The 14852-nt window shown below is 50.2% G+C and overlaps 1 protein-coding gene across 8 annotated transcripts in view; it reads left to right on the top strand.

Moving 5' to 3' along the window:
- The window catches only part of GAS7 (growth arrest specific 7), a 194442-nt gene that overhangs the window by 56096 nt on the left and 123494 nt on the right, over positions 1-14852 (top strand). The window contains exon 1 of one of the 8 annotated variants that reach the window (XR_003438037.1): positions 1-551. This exon is cut by the window's left edge and continues 5075 nt beyond it. The exons of 6 other annotated variants lie outside the window; for them this stretch is intronic. The gene's annotated coding sequence lies outside the window, so the exon portion shown is untranslated. Of the gene's footprint in view, positions 552-7288; positions 10657-14852 lie in introns of those variants that run through there. One more of the 8 variants, XR_003438042.1, reaches the window with a different exon arrangement.

The raw sequence follows: 14852 nt of genomic DNA, 5'->3' as shown, positions 1-14852 counted from the left end.
GTGTGTGTGTGTGTGTGTGTGTGTGTGTGTGTGTGTGTGTGTGTGTGTTTCATTTTCTCTTCGTGGAACAATAATATTACCTTCGTTGCTATGGTGGTGTTGCAGGCGTGGCTAATTGGACACAGACCTGATTCAGGCTGGTGTCCATAGTGATTATCAGACGCAGCCGTGCAACCCGCTTGCATTTGCTCCCCTAGCGTGAGAGGCTGGCGGGGTATCACCGCCCGGGCAGTGGGCGCCCTGGGGCGGGGTGGAACCCCGGTCGGAAATGGACCCAGAAGCTGGGCTTTAGGCAGGAGCAGGGCTATTCCTGATCATTTCCAAGGCTGGAACACAGCCCGGCTTTGCTGAGGGCCAGGGCTTTGGGAACTCCTCCTCGGAGGCCCGGGACCACAGGGGAGGTGACACCTGCTACCGGGTGAGGGGACAGAGGCGCCCGTGGCACCCGGGGGCTCGAGGCTGCTGTGCAGCTGGTCCCCTGGGCCCACTCACCAGGCAGGTGCTGTCTTCCCACTGAGGTTGTAGCATCCATGCAGAAGGGTGTTCATGCGGTAAGTTTTAAACTCTTTGTTGAGGGTACATATCCGGAAGCGTATCTTTGTTAATTTTACTCTTACTGAATAGGTCACATATAGATGAATTCTGTCATTTATTAGGCACTAAAAAATAGAGAGTGAATGTTGGCCTGCCTCCCGCCCTTTGTCCTCTGCCTCTTAATTCCCTTCCCCAGAGGTGAGCAAGTTACCAGTTTCTTGTGGGTACAGAGGAAATGGTGCAGATATTTGCGACTATACGTGTGCCTTTATTTCCCTTCACACCTGTGCTGGCTTCCTCTCTCTTCTTCACCTTGCTGCCGCTGCTGCTTTTTAAACCCTGTAACAGTATATCGTGGAGTTTAGTCAATAGAAGGAGTGTCCTCGTTTTTTTTAATACCTTCCTGACTCATTTCACGGATGGGCGTATAGGTTGCTTCTCATCTTTTCCTGTTACCTCTGCCCGCTGTGGATACCCTGTGTGTCCATCGTTCTGCACACGGGGGAGTGTCAGGGAAGGATCCGTTCTTGAAGTTGAAAGCCTGGAGCAAAGAGTGTGTTTGTAAATTTGATACAAAGTGCCAGACAGCCTCCAGCGAGACAGATCTATTTATCCTTCCACCAGCTACATCTACGAGCGCCCATTGACCCACAGCCTCGGCAGCACTGTGCACTTTCCAGTTTTTTTTTAATATAAATTTATTTATTTATTTATTTTTCGGCTGAGTTGGGTCTTCGTTGCTGCGCACGGGCTTTTTCTAGTTGCGGCGAGCGGGGGCTACTCTTCGTTGCGGTGCGCGGGCTTCTCATTGCGGTGACTTCTCTTGTTGAGGAGCACGGGCTCTAGGTACGCGGGCTTCAGTAGTTGTGGCACGCAGGCTCAGTAGTTGTGGTGCGTGGGCTTCGTTGCTCCGCCTCATGTGGGATCTTCCTGGACCAGGGCTCAAATCCGTGTCCCCTGCATTGGCAGGCGGATTCTTAGCTGCTGCACCACCAGGGAAGCCCCCCCACTTTCCAGTTTTTAATTTTCTGTATGGAAAAGTTCTGTGTTTTTGCATTCAGTTGATTTCCTCTCCCCATCTCTCCCCCCACGCTATTGCTGCCCTATGGGGATGGTGAGTGGGTACCGGGGTATCCACGGCAGATGAAGGTCTGTCCTGCAGACCCTTCTCTGAGCAGTGGTCCAGCCCCTCTGCAGGCTGGCTGTTCCTTGACGTGCTTTCAGATCTCCAGGGAGGCCTCCTTTTCGACATTTGAATTTTCTGCTCGTGATCACATCACTAGAGTCCATCTCCTACGTGCTGCTCCCCTTACTTTCCCCTGCTTCTACCCTCTCTAATCTCCATCCTCCCCACCTCACCCCTGCATGGGTCCGATCTCTCGTTTGCAGTTTCCTCAGCTGCTACTTCTCCTTCTCATTTTCCAACGACAGAGTCTTTTCAACAAAGAATCAGACTTGGACGAAAATCTCTGGACACCACTCCAAGCTGTGTATCTTAGGACGCACGCTCAAGAATGAATTCCAGGGTAGAATGGGGTATGGTGGCTGCATTTCTCTTCCCCTTAGGTTTTCTAGTTTGGGGTCTAGAGCTGGAGCCAAGCGTGTTTGGAGAGATGCTCTCAGACAGCATAGTCCAGTAGAACTTTCTGCGATGGTGGAAATGGTCTCTGTGTGTGCCATCCAATACCGTAGCCACTAACATGTGGCTGGTGAGCGCTTGAGTTGTGGCTAGTGTGACGGAGAGGCTGGGTCTTCATTTTAATTTGTATTTGTATTTAAATCCTTATATGTGCCTAGTGGCTACCATATTGGACAGCACAGCTCTAAGCCACACGCTTTTCAGGATGAGAGTAAGAGTCTAAGAAGAAGAGTGTATCTGCCTAGGTTTCCTCGAGTCAGAATACAACAGCAGTTCTTCCCCAAGATGTTCGAGCTTGGTGACCCATTTCTGAACTTCATGTATTTCCCTTATTGGAAACACCAATGGGGTTAGGCTGCCAGGCGCATCGGGGAAGGTTCCCAAATTCCAACTTGGGATATCGGCCTTCCTTGAGGATGTGCACGGCAGACCCTGAGCTGGGCCTTGTGGACACAGAGATGAGCGAAGCGAGCCCGCCCTGTCTGAATGGAGCTTCTTGTGTCTTTCAATAGTGAGTTAAGTAGAAAATCAGGATGCTTACAGAAAAGGAAGTGAATTAGCTTCCTATTGCCACCAACATAGCAGCTTAAAAGAACGCATCCCCTTCCGTAGATCTGAAGAAGTCTGAGATGAGTCACGAGGTTAAAGTCAGTGTCCCAGGGCTGGCTCCTTCTGGGGCATCTGGGGGGAATCCGTTTCTTTCCTTTCGCATCTTGTAACAGCTCCTTCCGTGGCTCATGGCTGCACATCCTGTGACCTTTTCTCCCCGTTTCTGGTTTCACATTGGCTTTTCTTCCCTCTTTGACCTTGTCTCCTTATAAGGACCCTTGTGATTATCGTTAGGGCCCGTACAGATAATCCAGCAAAGCCTTCTCATCCCCAAACCCTTAGTTTAATTACACCTGGCAAGTCCCTTTTTGCCATGTAAGGTGACAGTTGTAGGCTCCAGGGATTAAGATGTGGCTCCATTGGGAGGGGCTATTTCCCAGCCTGCCCCAGGGGGGAGCTTTCAATACTTGAAGGAGAGCAAGTTGGGTCAGAGAAGGTCATTAGCCAAGTCGGGCCCTTCCCAGGTGTTCCCGATTGGTGGAAATGGACAAGCCTTGAACCATTCCTGTTGAAGATCTGTTGTTGTAAATCGGTGTAGCTCACTAGTTACAGTAGCCAAGACATGGAAACCTAAATGCCCATCGACAGATGAATGGATAAAGAAGATGTGGTACATATATACAATGGAATACTACTCAGCCATAAAAAAGAATGAAATAATGCCATTTGCAGCAACATGGATGGACCTAGCGATTATCATACTAAGTGAAGTAAGTCAGGAAGAGAAAGACAAATACCATATGATATCATTTATATGTGGAATCTAAAATAGGACACAAATGAACCTATCTATGAAACGGAAACAGATGCATAGACGTAGAGAACAGACTTGTGGTTGCCAAAGGGGAGAGGGATGAGGGAGGGATGGAGGGGGAGTTTGGGGATTAGCAGATGCAAACTATTATATATAGAATGGACAAACAACAGGGTCCTACTGTACAGCACAGGGAACTATATTCAATATCCTGTGATAAAACATCATGGAAAAAGAATATGAAACAGGATGTTTATATATGTATAACTGAATCACTTTGCTGTATGGCAGAAATTAACACAACACTGTAAATCAACTATACTTCAATAAAATAAATTTTAAAAGAAAAGCAGTGCAGCTTATATTTTGGTGGGTCTCTGAGTCACCCGGGGAATGTGGGAAAAGGACAGAGGCCCGATCTTATCCTGCTCCCATAAGCCTTGACCTGTGTGCCCTTTATGAACTCTCCAGGTGACTCTGCCCCTCAGTGAAGCTTGAGAAGCGTTGCTCTTAGGAGTCATCTCGGGGATGGTCTGTGTGTGTGTACGTGGAAGGTGGAACGTCTTGTCCTCTGTGCGTGTGTGAGTGCCAAAGCCGGGCTGCAGACAGGAAGTGCTGGAGGAGGCCGGAGGAGAGGCCAGTGTCTGCAGAGCACCCCCACCTGGGCCACACCTGGGAGACAGGAGAAGGTGCAGCCTCCCCGAGAAACGGGGAGGGTGCTCCAGGCAGAGGGAGAGACTTGACAGCAGTGCCGAGGTAGGAACCAGCGCATTGCCGCCTTTGGGGACACGGAGGCCGTTTGGAGCCAGAATGGACAGGGACAGGGAGTTGATTTGACAGGAGGAGAACTAACATTCACCTGCAGGTGTTTGCAGGCTCGAGGCAGGGCAGAGGCAGGATTCTGTTTGTAGTGCCGTCGGGGTGGCCTGCATGAAGGCCCAGGCTGGGTGGTGGCAGGGAAGGTGGAGAAAAGGTGATTTCAAAGGAAATATGAATGGCATGGGCCTAACAATCAGTTAATACTAATTGGGCAGGTGTGTCGGCGCTGGAATGCTGTGAGCCAGACGGACAAGGTCCCTGATCTTGGAAGTTTGCTTTGGCGTGAGGAGGCGTGTGGAGCTGAGCAGTAAACAGACAGCAGTAAACAGCAGTAAACAGACAAACAGCTGAGCAGTAAACAGTAAACAAACAAACAAGAAGAGCGTTAGCCAGTGGTAAATGCTGTGCAGAATTAAATTGGTTCATGTGTGTGCTTGGGAGTAACTAAACGGTGGCTTCTTTAGATCGGTGCTCGTGGGGGAACCTCCCATTGAAGCCGATGTCTGGATCCAGCCGTGGGAATGAATTGCTGGGGGGAGGGCACTTTGCGCAGAGGTAACAGTGAATGCCAACGCCATAAGGCAGGACCAGACTTTCCCCATCCAAGGAACAGCTCAAACAGCGCTGTCCAAGCTTTTCCGTAGTGATGGAAATGTTCTATATCTGCACTTGTCACGCAGCCAGCAGCCCCGTGTGACAACTCAGCACTTGAAAGGTGCCTGGTAAGACTTGGGAACCGAATTTCACATTTTAGTTGTCATTAATTTAAATCTAACCTTAAAGAGCAAGATACGGCTGTGGTCCACACTGCGTCGAATGGCACAGAGCAAGAAAGTTGGTGTGGCTGGAAGGGAAGTGGTATAAGATGATGGAGGATCAGGTAAATAGGAGGCAGACTTTATTGCTTTGTGAATTAGGCTAAATCGTTCCGATTCCTTTTTTCAAAGAGGAGTACAATAAGGGATTGCGAACTTCATTCCTTCACCTTTGTGAAGGAGTGCTTTTAATTAGAAGGTGATATAACCTGATGAATGTTTTGCAAGTTCGCTCTGGCTACCATGTTGAGAATGGATTGTAGGGGATGAAGAGGGGAAGTCGCAGAGCAATTCAAAGACCATGATAATGATACAGGGAGTGGTGGTGGTGCCTTGGGAACAGGGTGGCAGCAGTGGAAACGGAGAAATGTGGGTGGATTCTAGATGAGCTTTGGAGGCAGATTGACAGGAGTTGAGAGGGGCTGGATTGGGAAGGTGGAGAAGCTGACGATCCTAGATTTGGGGCTTAAGCAACAGGCTGGATTGTGGTGCCATTTGCTAAAATGAGGCATGGAGAACAGGTTTGGTTTTGCTTTTTTTGGGGGGGGGAAGCGAGGAAGATGGGCTCTGTTCTGGATCTGTTCGGGATTCCTCCGAGCATCGGTGTAGTGCTGGCAAGTAGCCAGGTGGACATGGGGAAAGGTCAGGGCTAGAGAAGTGCATTTAGGGTCATCAGGAAATAGAGGGTGTATAAAGCTATGGGACAGGAAGGGTCGGGCCACTACAGAGAATAAGCAGATAGGAAAGAAGGGTAGGGGCAGGAGATGGCTGGAACATTTAAGATTGAGCTTAGGGGAAGATCCAGACAGGCAACTACCTGAGAAAACGTGAGATGCCATGGGAGCCATGAGAAGTCACAGTTTCCGGAAGGAGGGAACGTTGAATGCTGCTGCCTGGCCAAGGACTGGCCTAGAAGAGTCCAAGGTGCCCTTGGATTTGGTAACAGCATGAAGGTCACTAGTGATACTGGAGATCAGGCTCGGCGGAGTTGGGCTGGAGAGCATCAGGGGTCAGAAAGCAGGGGTCACGACTATAAGTAAGTCTTTCGGTGAAAATATTCGCTGTGATGAGAAGCAGAGGAATAGGCAGGGCCTGGAGGAGTGGGGTCAAAGGATAGATTTATCTCTCTTTTTAAAAAATTTTATGTGTTTTAAAATTTATATATTTTAAAATTTATTTGATTGAAGTATAGTTGATTTACAACGTTGTGTCCATTTCTGCTGTACAGCAAAGTGGTTCGGCTATATATATACACACATTCTTTTCCATTATGGTTTATCACAGGATACTGAATATAGTTTCCTGTGCCATACAGTAGGACCTTGTTGTTTATCCTCTCTTTTTTTTTTTTAAAGCCAGGTGTTATATGCTGACAGGTAGAAAGCAGGTAGGTTGCCTTTGATAGGAGGAGGGCCTTTCAGCCACTGTAATGGGAGGGCAGGCTAAGAACATGGGTACCGACGTGGGTAGGATGGAGTTTGGGCACTGGGTTGATGAGCAGTTGCTGTCAGATTGCTCTTGTCTTTCACGAGAAAGAGCGAAATCGTTGTTTTGAAGATGGAAAACAAATCATTGCGTAACCATGGTAGGGTTGCTAGATGGCTTGACCTATGCTTCTCAAACACCAATGTGCAAATGAATGACCTGGGGATTTGTTAAAATGCAGACTCTGCGTTTCTAACATGCTTCCAGGTGGTGGTGATGCTCCTGGCTTTGGATCCCACTTTGAGTAGCAAGACTCCATAGCACTTCTGCAGTGGGAAGCTTAAGAAGACAATTTCTTATGTGTCCAGGAGATGCCTAAACTGTTCGCTCATTGAATTTACTTTTAGGGCAGAGCAGCAAGGGTTGAGAACCAGTTTGAGATTTGTGACCATTATTTAAAGTGGGTCTTCTCAACGTTAGAATTATCTGGAGGACTTAAAAACAAAACACCAGGGCTTCCCTGGTGGCGCGGTGGCTGAGAGTCTGCCTGCAGATGCAGGGGACACGGGTTCGTGCCCCGGTCCGGGAGGATCCCACGTGCCGCGGAGCGGCTGGCCCGTGAGCCATGGCCGCTGAGCCTGCGCATCCGGAGCCTGTGCTCCGCAGTGGGAGAGGCCACAGCAGTGAGAGGCCCGCGTACCACAAAAAAAAAAAAAAAAAAAAAAAACACCAGAGCCTGGGTATTTTGATTTTGATTGAGATTCTGAATTAATCTGTGTGGGGTGGATCCCAGGCACCCTACGTTTTAAAAGCTCCCCTGGTGATTCTAGCGTTCATCCAGGCTTGAGAAGCATTGATTTAAAATACCAGGTCAAGGGGATGACCATGGGAGTAGGTGGCCAAAGTGGGGTGGTGGCACAATTGCCCTTAGGACGTGTGGGCCCCGTCTATATAAACAACTTGAGTCACCCCAATTCAGCATGCCAAGGCTATTCTAGTCACCTAGTCTTACATAGTCCCACCAGAGAAATTCCACGTCAGCCAGCAGGAGCAATCTGCTCACCAGGCTGTTCTGGAATCTTCATAGGGTCCTGGGATGACTGTATTGGCACACAGTTCAGAGCTCCTGGGTGCATCTGGTCTACCTCATGTATGTGCTTCATGGGTGGGGGGAGGGACACATTTGGGTATGTAGAGGGTGTTGCTCAAAGCTTCTACCAATCCCTGCTAGTCCCAGGCTCCTTAAAAAATTTCGACAAAGGCACTCAAATGGTGGGGTCCCTTGAGCCATCCAGCCTGGTCATGAACAAGAGCAGAGGAGAAAAACAGTTCAAAAACTGAGAGCCCCGCTTATAAGATGAAACCTATCATCCAGTTGCCAAAACTCATAACAGGAGTCATGATGGAAGTCAGGAACCAAAGGATCTCTGCATGTGGCAAGGAACTAAAACCTAGACAGCCAGCAAGGACCCCAGGTCTGCAAACACCACCCACACGAATGAACTTGGAAGGGGATTCTCTGCCAGCTGAACCTTGAGATGACCACAGCCCTGGGTTGCAGCCTTGTGAGAAACCCCGGGTGAGGCTCAAAGTCTGGGTAAACTGTACCCAGATCCCTGCCCTGCAGGAACTGAGACCACACATTTGTTGTTTGAAGACCCTGAGCTTTGGACTAACTTGGTACGCAGCAGTAAATAACTAGTAGAAGAGATGAAGGCAGTCTCATCAAAACTCTCCATCTCTTAGGCTTTACTTTCCTCTGTGTCGGCGTCATTTTCTAGCTTAGTCACCTCTTCAGAAAGATTCTAGAAACTCTCAGTAACTCCAAGAGAAAAAAGGAAAATCACTGGGCAGCTTTCCAGTGGAGCCTGGGATGACGTAGTTGAGCGGTGGGGTCATGCTAACCGCACAGACTGAGGAAGGGACAAGAGTGGTACCCAGAGGAGGATCAAGGTCAGTTGGTTCCAGAGGGTGGAGAATGGAAATCTACCCCCAAATGGTAACTGACGAGATGTGGCAGTGATGGAATCCTTGATGTGAGCCTGGATGGGATTTGAGGGAACAGGTCCAGCTCTCAGGCAGAGAGAGGACCGAATGGTTAGTGTCACTGACATCAAGGGAAAAATCTCAAGGAGCTTGGGGGAATGAGGTCTGGGAAAAGGCGCTGAGAGATGGTGATCCCCGTTTTAACTGCGAGATTTTAACTGTCCATCCCCGCGTGAGGGCATTAAGAAGAGAACACGCTGGTGAGGTGCTGGGCAGGCAGGCAGAGACCATTCTTTTGAGAAGTCCAGCGGCAAGATTTTGCTCCTCTGTTGATAGGAGACAAGGTTGCCGGTTGCAGGGCTAGAAATATAATGAAATTAATCACCAAAGGGCAAGGCTGCCAGGAATCATATAAACCACTCCTTTCGTCATCTGTTAAACGTGAGTTATTACCCCCAAGTCTTCTTTTAACCTAAAGTTTCCATTTCCTCCTTCTGAGCCTTCAGAACTCCTGACAAGGAGAGGACTAGTTGGATCCCAGCCGCCTCTTTTCTTCTGTCTTTCCTGGTCTCCTGTGAAGGTGATAAGGAGCTGGATTAATAAGAAGGAGAGAAGAGAAACGTCCTGGCCTGTCCCCGTCCCCATGATACGCCTTTTGGTATGAAATGGAGTCTGATCGTGAGTCTGATCACGCTGTCAGATTTGAGCTATGCTTGGTTTGCAACAGAATAGCTCTGGAAGGAGGATCTGGCAGCGGTCACCACATGGACTGGTCACCCTTAGGTAGTGCGTCCAGGGTGACTCATCTTGCACAAGTCATGAAGACGCAGCTTTCTTTTCAAGACCAGGGGTCGTGTGTGTAGGCATGATGGCGCTGTTGTAACTGCCTGGGATGGCTCGCTCCCCTGTTGTATCAGGTGTATCTCATAGGGCAGGCTTGCAGGGTGTTAGAGGAGTCAGCTCCTGTCTGACCCCCCGACTTGGCCACCTGAGCAAGAAAACTGAGGGAAAAATGTGTTGGAGGAGAAATTACGAAATGCTGGAATTCGTTCCTCGCGTCCGGCACCCACATGGGGAAAGCTGGCCGTCTCTACCTAATCCACCCCAGGGCAGTGGAAAGATGCCTCTCTCAGGTCACTTGACACTGTGACCCGGTTTAAACTTTTCACCGGCCAGAGAGATTTAAGACAAAGTGCCCACCTGCTCAGGCTGCCCACTTCAGCATGTGTGGTGGAAACCTAGCAGGGCTTTCTGCATCGCCTTTCCTGGAGCTCGGCAGGAATGCATCCTGACTTTGCAGGGGATGGTAGAGCAGGCGCTGTTTGGTAAACAGCGGTGTGGCGGAGGGGGAGGGCTGGACGGGCGGGTCCCCAGCTCCCTCTGCTTTTTCCGATGACTCACAGGCTGCGACGTTGGAAGGGGCCTCTGAGATAGATCGTCTGATCCAGCAGGCTTATTTCACAAGCATGATTTTGGAAACAGGGCTCAGGGAAGGTCCTGGAGAAGTGAGTGGAAGTGGGGGACACGGGACCCATCGCTCACCTCAACGCCCAGGGCCACACTCTGTCCCTCATATAATCTTCTTTGATTATATATATATATGGCAGGGATGGAGTGGGGAATGGAATTCGGTTTTGGACATGTTGAATTTGAGGTGTCAGTGGCCTGTGTCTCTGAAGCAGAATGTGGTTTGTCACATCAGAACCCGAGTGGGGATCTGGGAGTGGTCCATGAGGATGCAGAGGAAGGGCCGCAAGAGGCTGATCTTGGGCACATTGTCTTCCGTTAGTGATTAGCAGCCTGCGGTCCGTGGGCTGTGTTCTCCTTGGTTTCATGGCTGCTGTTCTGGGCTGTCATCCATACCCTGGAAGGGGAGAGGCAGCCCAGAGTTGTCCCACATTTGCAAGCTGGTTTGATGAGCCCACACGCCCATCCCTTAGTCCATGGGTGAAGGACGTGTTCGCACTTCTCTGCAGAGGCAGAGATTAGAGTGATGTGGCCACAAGCCAAGGAATGCCTGCAGCCACCCGGGAGTCTGGAAGAGTCGAGGAACGAAGCCCCCTAGGACCTGCAGGGTGAGTGCAGCCCTGCTGACACCTTGGTTTTGACACAGTGCAACTGATTTCAGACTTCTGGCCTCCAGAATTGTAAGAGGAAAAAAACGGGTGTTGGTTTAAGCTGCCAGGTTTGTGGTTATTTGTTACAGCAGCTGCAAGAGACTAATACAGTGAGCATTTGTCAAAGTCAGCCTGTCAAGAGGCCCCTTGGGGGGAAAAGTGATCCCTGGTCAATGAACTTTGAACCGGGAACAAATGAACGTTCATTCATTCATTCAACACTTTTTTTGAGCACCTGTTGCACTTTAGACCCTGTTCTAAGTGCTGGGCGTTTATAACACAGTCCCTGCCGACACTGCTTGGATTCTTCTGGGGAAATCAGACAATAGAAAACAAATATGTACATAATACCGGGCTAATGAGGTTCTGTTTTCCTCTCAGAGCAGAGGGTAACAGGAGTTGCTATTTTCTATGAGGTCAACAGGAAGAGTCGCTGGTTGCTAATATTTGAACAGAGACCCAGATAAAATAAGGCAACAAGCCTGTGGCTGTCTCAGGAGTGTGTGTCCCAGGGGAAGGAAGAGTTGACACACAGGGTCTGGAATAGAGAGGGAGGAGGGACTTTGAGGAAGGTGGGCATCCACTGGAGAGATTTGATTGGAGGCATGACATGATTTTTTTTTTTTTTAAAGATGGAGATAAAATTCACCTAACCTAAAATTAACCATTTTAAACTATGATTCACTGATATTTTAGTGTGTTTGCAGTATTGTGTGACCGCTGCCTCTGCCTAGTTGCAAAACATTTTCGTCACTCCTGAAGGAGACCTCACGCCCATCGGGCGGTCACTGCCCATGACCTCCCAGGCCCCGCTCCCCCAGCCAAGGGCAATCACCCATCTACTCTCGGTCTCTGTGGATTATCTATTGTGACGTGATCTTTGATGGGTTTTTAAGACAAATCATTGTGACTGCTGGGTAGAGAGTGAGTGGGAGGTGGTGGCCCCAATTAAAAACCAGGAGAGCCGTTGGCTGAGAGAGGTGGCTGGGGTGAGCCGTGGCCGAAAGTAGAGGTGGGGAAGGAAGACGGTGTGTAGGCTTGGATTCAGGATGTTACATCATCACTTCAGGCCTCTGAGAAGGCTCGGGCTAATCTGCGTTTGACAGCAGAACCCCATTTCAGATAGCTATTCAACACGTCGCAGGGTCCGAAAAGACGTGATATAGTGGAGACAGTACTGGGTCGGAACTCTAGAGAAGCAGGTTCTGAGGTTGCCGCCTCATAGTTTTAAGACTTCAGGCCTGTCTCACTTCACATGCGGGCATCCTCGTCCAAAAACCGAGGACAGTGAGTAGCTGCCGGACTCCGCAATTCGGTGATTTCTTGCCCAAGGATAGATCACCGATATTTGTGAAGATGCTCCTGCGTCCGGGGAAGGTGGGTGTCTTTGTGTCAGCACACCTGGATTTCTCCCCACCCCGCTGGCTCTGAAAGCCAAGAATAAACAGAGCTGGCGTAATCGAGCAGGAAGGAGGACTTACCGTTCTTAGGCAAATCGAATTTCTATGAAAGCGGAAGAGTCAGGTGTTGGAAGCCTGCCTCGTGGCGGGCATCAGGATTTTATGGGACTGTTAGGAGGAGCGGTCCTCTGATGCGGTTGTGTGATGTGCTTGTGTCTCTCCCGGGTGGGAGGTGAGGTGCACAGAGCTGTTCCTAATAATTCTGAAGTTTGCGGGAGATTTACTTTTGTGTATAAGTGGTTCTTTTGGCCGCGCAGCCTGCGCGGGAATCTTAGTTGCCCACCCAGGGATCGAACCCGCGCCCCCTGCAGTGGAAGCGCAGAGTCTTAACCACTGGACCGCCAGGGAGGTCGCTGCTTTCGTGTATAAATCTGAACCAACTCAAAGTTATCCCCGTTACAGCACACTCTCGCTGGCCTTGCGTTCTGGTATGCGTTCCTTCCTCATTTTCCATGCTGTACGCTTAAAAGCCTTTGTTTTTATTTGGAGCAAAAGTAATAGCATACATGTGGTTAAAAACAAAAATCAAGTAGTACTGGAAGGCCCAGAGTGCAAAGCAGCACACTCACGCCCACGCCTCTCCTTTCCAGTCGCCTTTGATTTTTAGTTCTCCTGGCAGCTACTTCCACAATTTTAAATAAAATGCTTACGTGTTGTTTCGGAATTTGTTAACTTCTAACGCTGTCTGTTGGTTCCCTGTTATGAAGATGAGGGGTTTTTTACACTCTACCTGCCCTTTTCCCAGGTCTTCACTGACACCTGGGTGGTAGAAGCTACAGCTGGGAAATGGATACCCAGGGATTGCTTTTTAAGGACCTGGTTCAAACCAAGGGTTAAAATGAACAGCCCTATGAAACTCATGGTCTTTTAAGAATTTTTTTTTTTTTTAACTGTCTTCTTTCTCTGAACCCCTTGGAGGAATTTCTTTCGGCTTTAGGGTAGGAATGGCGTTTCCCTTGAGCAGGTGGCTTATTTTATCTTAAGGACACAGAGGACCCTTTAGCCAAACACATTTCCCTCTTTGCTCTGGCTGCAAAGCTCTGTGCCAGATTTGCCCCCCACTCCGCCCCACCTCGTGCCGGGAGATTGGACTGGAGAGGTCCCTGACCTCAGCCAGACGTCATCTCATTTTTTCTGCTCCTGTTTTCTCTGGATCCAATCTGGCCCTCTCGGGGTCTGCATCAGGGAAATGTGGCTTGGGGACTTTCACTAATTCTCTCCCCTCCGCGCCAGCCTCCCAGCCTCTCCCCGCTCTGAAATCAGACCTGCCGAACTTGACCTCCCTCCTCTGGGTTTTGTGCCCACACTGCACTCCCCCCACCCACCCCACCCCACCCCGCTGCCAGCATGGGAAGCAACCACTCCAGAAGTAGGACGCGGGGCGGCCTGCCCTGGGTCCTTAAGGGTGATTTACTTCCCTATTAGAGACACCGGGCTGGATGAGGAGTTACCTGGAGTCCCTTCAGTGCGCCGGGCTGAGCATTGTAAAAAGATGCTCGGTAATCAGGGCCGCGTGGAGCCGCCCTCGGCCGGGCCTGTGCTGGTTTAACGAGAGCCGGCCGGAGGCCAAGGAGCTTCGTGTTGGCGCGCTTGGTCCCCTTCTCCTGAACCCTCGTCGCCTCAGCTGAGGGGCTCAGGGTACCAGACGGTTAGAGGCAGGAAGGATGCCAGCAGCCGGGCTGCCTGGGATCTTGGACCCATCTCCATCATCCTTCCGACCCCAACCCACCTCCCTGGTCCCCTAACGGAGCCGCAGTCAGGCTGGCTCAGTCATTTATTCTTCCTTTTTTCTGTCTTTTCAAGCAGCGCATCCCTTTCCCCCCTTTAGTCTTACTAAGTTGTAGCTGGTGCGGTTGCCTCTTGACAGTGAGATGGGGTAAAGCCCCAGCAGCCCCCCTGCCCAGCGGACTTGTCTGCTCCTGGCACAGCCCATCAGGACTTTATTGCCTCCCCTCCTTCTGGATATACCCCCTAACAGGGGATGCATTGCTTTCTTTGCAGTTACCTTCTCTTTGTGGTGGGGGGGGTCACTTTGGCCCCCGATGCTCAGCTTAGTGGGGACCTTAGTTCCCCGACCGGGGATTGAACCTGGGGCCGCGGCAGTGAAAGAGCTGAGTCCTAACCACTGAATGACCAGGGAGCTCCCTCCGTTACTTTCTTAACAGAGGTTGCTTAGGGGCCTGTGGATTTCAGAACTGCGAGGACCTCAGAATTTAGCCCTGCTTCCACTTCTGCGCCATAAAGAAAGGGGCCCTCGTGTCCGAGCTCGGCGGGGGCGCGCTGGCTGCCTTCTGAGACGGTAGAGCTCCCTGAGTCAGTCCTCTTTATGGTAATGAAGTCTTCCGAACTGCTTGAGGGAACCCTTCAGAAAGCCCTCTTCCATCCATCCATCCATCCATCCATCCATCCATCCATCCATCCATCCATCCATCCATCATGATTCAGTGAACCTTCATTGAATTTCTTCAGTGTGCAAGGCATGTCTGATGGGTGCTGTGGGCAGTGTAGACACCCGGTGTGGACACTTGGCCCCCTGTGTCCCAGGAGCTGACGAGCTCATCGCCAAGCTGGGACAAGCAGGTGCCAAACTCCAGTATAAACCTTTTCTGGCAAGTGCCGTTGACATGGTGGGGGTGATGAATGCCCCTCAGGAAACATCCTGGTCCGCATCTTTATCAGTAATCCCATCTTCCG

This window comes from Aethalodelphis obliquidens, unplaced genomic scaffold, assembly GCF_003676395.1.
Source record: "Aethalodelphis obliquidens isolate GAN/ISIS:26980383/991018 unplaced genomic scaffold, ASM367639v1 scaffold38, whole genome shotgun sequence".
NCBI classification, from domain to species: domain Eukaryota; kingdom Metazoa; phylum Chordata; class Mammalia; order Artiodactyla; family Delphinidae; genus Aethalodelphis; species Aethalodelphis obliquidens.
This window is presented reverse-complemented; position numbering and strand designations above follow the sequence as displayed.